At 45.9% G+C, this 3,914-nt stretch overlaps 1 pseudogene; it reads right to left on the bottom strand.

Annotated features, from left to right (window-relative positions):
* Positions 1-2,610: 2,610 nt before the first annotated feature.
* On the bottom strand, positions 2,611-3,260 carry LOC100357775 (ferritin heavy chain pseudogene; annotated as a pseudogene).
* Between the last annotated feature and the right edge of the window lie 654 nt (positions 3,261-3,914).

Below are 3,914 nucleotides of genomic sequence, written 5' to 3'. Positions count from 1 at the left end.
GTGAGCATAGTACTCATTCTATATTTATTTAGCAGCACTGATCTTTGTTAATAAAATGCTGTGTAGATATATGTTTTACTTTATCTCCTAGATAAATGCCTGCATTTTGATAAACTTTAGCACACTTTGGTGAGAGAAGGAGCTATTGTCTCATTTCCAAAAAATACTAGCACTGATTTCTTTTGATCAAAACATGTATTACTGATCAAAATAAAAGGAAAAACTCAAGGGAAGAATGTAAGCTACTTAGCAGTCATTCAGTTATAAACTGATTCAAGGATAACATAATAATACAGTGCTAGGCGTTATCCAGTAAGACACAAAATGATGTGTATGTTATTTATTCATTCTCATGGTGAGGGTCCTGCACTACACTTAATGTCACGAAACTGTGCTAGAATCTGCACAGCAAAGACAAATTTCACACATGACTTTTCTTTTCCTTTCTTTCTTTCTTTCTTTCTTTCTTTCTTTCTTTCTTTCTTTCTTTCTTTCTTTCTTTTGACAGGCAGAGTTAGTCAGAGAGAGAGAGAGACAGAGAGAAAGAGAAAGATCTTCCTTCCATTGGTTCACCCCCCAAATGGCCACTATGGCCGGCACGCTGCGCCGACCTGAAGCAAGGAGCCAGGTGCTTCCTCCTGGTCTCCCATGCGGGTGCAGGGCCCAGTGGAGGATGGCCCAAGTCTTTGGGCCCTGCACCCACATGGGATACCAGGAGAAGCACCTGGCTCCTGCCTTCAGAAACTGGGAGGCAGTGGTGAGGGCTCAAGTGATTGTGTTCCTGCCACCAGTGTAGGAGACCTGGATTGAGTTCCCAGCTGCTGGCTTCAGCTTTGGACAATATTCAGCCCTTGATGCATTTGGAGAGTGAATCAGCAGATGAGAGTGTTGTCTCTAATCTCTTTCTCCACCTTTCAGATAAATAATTTAAAAATCACAAAGCTGAAAACAAGCCAAACAAAAATCTTGTTAACTCAGTAAATACCAGAATTTTCTACATATATAAAAACATGTAAATACAAATTATATATACATAAATATGATTGTCATGAACCCATTTTTTAATATTACTATTTAATGGGACTGGTTAATACTGAATATAGTCTAATACAGGGTGACTTAGGAAATTACATTTGTATATTATGAAAGAAACATACTTCCAGGTGAGAAGGGTTGGCTGTGGTAGCAGCATTCACTTCTCTGTATATTCAAGGCAGTTGTTTTACCTTTTCCACCCTTACATTTTTTTTTCTTTTCAGCAGACTCTGTACTAGGGCTTAAGAAAAAAAAGTCATTTACAACCCTAGAGAAGCTATGTACTCCACTGTAAAGTAATTGTAACACAGCCTGGCAAAGATGTGGAGATAGGCTATTAGTTTAGGTTCTGTGGTAGCATATAACAAAAACCAAATCAAAGTTGGATGTATGACAGTCAAGAGCAGAAACACAACTGGGATCAGAAAATCTCTAGAAATTAACATTATCATTTCCAATAACTCAATAACTGTACTGCTTTGAACAAACAGAGTCTTCCTATGCAAATGTACAGAATCTAGTCTGGAAATTCAAAAGGAGCTCCACTTCTGCTGTGGTAGAATGAACGTATATATTCTAATAAGTAAGTACGAATACACGCACACACACATACATATGGACCAGTGCTGTAGCATAGCAGGTAAAACCACTGCCTGCAATGCCAGAATCCCTTTTGGGCACTGGAACTGCTCCATTTCCATTCCAGCTCCCTGCTAATGGCCTGAGAAAGCAGTGGAGGACGGCTCAAGTGCTTGGGTTCTTGCTACCCAATGTGGGAGTCCTGGAAGAAGCTCCTGACTCCTGGCTTCAGCCTGGTCCAGCCCTGGCTGTTGTGGCCATCTAGTGAATGAACCAGCAGATGGAAGATCTTTGTCTCTTCCTCTCTCTGCAGCTCCAAATAAATAAATCTTTAAAAGAAATACAGACATACAACTATACACGTACGCACACTTTACTAGAAGAAATAGTACAAGTTAAAACAAATCAGTAGGTGGATATTTTATAAGTGGAGCATGAAAACTCAAGACTAGTAAGAACAGGAATTCACTCTGGTGTCTGTGGAGCAATCAGCCCCAAGGCTCATCTGCTGTTTTGAATAGGCCCTGTGTGAGCTTGTCAGAGAGGTCTTGTGCCACACCTTCTTCCAGGGCTACGGGCTTGCTACCCAGAATCAATAAATGTTAATGTTTGCACATTTTAGTAACCAAATATTTCCAAATAATGTTGAAGACTCACTTAATTTTAATCATTGTCTAATCCCATTCCCTTCACTTCTTCCCCCAAAGCATCATGTTTTTATATTGTAACTGGCACAGACACCAGGGCAGTCAGATTAGCCCTTCCATTTCACCCAAACTCACATAGGTTATAAAGGGGACATTAATACTGGGCTCTCCAGGAGCCTGTGGAACGCCTTTCCCCTCCACCCATGGATGGGGCATCTGTGTATGAGGGGGTATGGGGGTAGACTTCAGGACACCTGATTTAAACCTGCCTGGGATTGGCCCTAGTTGTATAGATGAGAGTTCACACACACAAATCAACCAGCTTTATTTCTTGAAGAACCACATAACTTTATTGTGAACAAGGTGCAAACCAAAAGGAGGAAACAGGTGAACGTGTGGAACGCACAACACGCCCGTCAGGTCCCGGGGCGTCACCCCGTGGCAGTGGGACAGTCTCACCCACCCCGGCCCAGCGCGAGCTGGTGGAGGTACTGCGCCATGCTGGCGTCCGGGCTCCCATCCTGCGCAGGTTGGTCAGGGCTCGCCCATCCTCCTTGATGTGCTGCACCTGGTGCTGCAGACGCGCGGTCTCCAGGTCTCCAGGAAGTGGCAGAGGTGGGCGTCGTCCCTGGCGGCGGCCGGCTGGTGCAGCTCCAGCAGGCTCTGGTTGACGCTCTTGGCCAGGTAGAAGGCGCTCTCCAGGGCCCGGAGGCCACCCTCCCAGTCGCCGTTCTCAGGCTCGGGGACGGGGCGGAGGAGGATGCGGCCCCCGCGCTGGTTCTGCAACCTCATCATCATCTCCGCGCGCTCCCTCTCGGTCCGTGAGCGCCGCAGGAAGTCGTCGGCCAAGCCCGTCAGCGCCACGTCGTCGCTGGAGAAGTAGAAGGCCATGGACTGGGCCACGTAGGAGGCGTAGAGCTGCAGGTGGATGTGGCTGGGGACGGCGGCCTCGCGGTCGCGCTGGTAGTTTTGCTTCACATTAGAGGGCTCGGCGGCCATGGCAGGCAGTGCCAGCAAGGCAAGCAGTAAGATCAAGGAGAAGGCAGGTGTTGACGTTGACTTGGTTCTGTGGGCCCCTCAGAGTGAGCGAGGGGACTTTGCCTTGGCAGTTGTCCAACTGGAAGTAGGGGTGGAGACCGTTAGGGGGGGGGGTGCGAAATGGAGGAGGATGTCAAGGGATATATATAATATGGTGGGGCTGGGGAGTGAGTGCCCAGTTGTATTAGCAACAATAGTGACACTATGTCATCTTCTGACCCACATATTTTTAAAAATTTCTGGGTATAATTGGAAACCTTTTAGTTAATTACCTGGATGATTTCTTTCAAAAAGATTTATTTAGATCGCTGTAAAAATTAAGAGTGGGAATATGAAAGGGAAGAGGAGGAAGGGTTGGAGCGTGGGCAGGAGGGAGGGTGGGGAGCAGTGTCACTATGTTCCTAAGTCTGTATATATGCAATACACGAAACGTGTATAACTTAAGTAAAATTTTTTAAAAGTTTAAAAATTTATTTATTCCAAATGCAGCCTGACAAGGGGTAGGGGATAGGTTGAAAGAAAGAGAAACAGAGAGCTTCCGCGCAGTGATTCACTCCCCAAATGACCACAAGGGCTGGGGCTGGGCCAGGAGGAAACCCAGAGGCAGGAGCTTCA

The sequence above is a fragment of the Oryctolagus cuniculus genome, chromosome X, assembly GCF_051225735.1.
Source record: "Oryctolagus cuniculus isolate XC-2025 breed Fujian yellow rabbit chromosome X, ASM5122573v1, whole genome shotgun sequence".
NCBI classification, from domain to species: Eukaryota; Metazoa; Chordata; class Mammalia; order Lagomorpha; family Leporidae; genus Oryctolagus; species Oryctolagus cuniculus.
The sequence above is the reverse complement of the archived record's forward strand: the minus strand, read 5'-3'. Positions and strand labels throughout refer to the sequence as shown.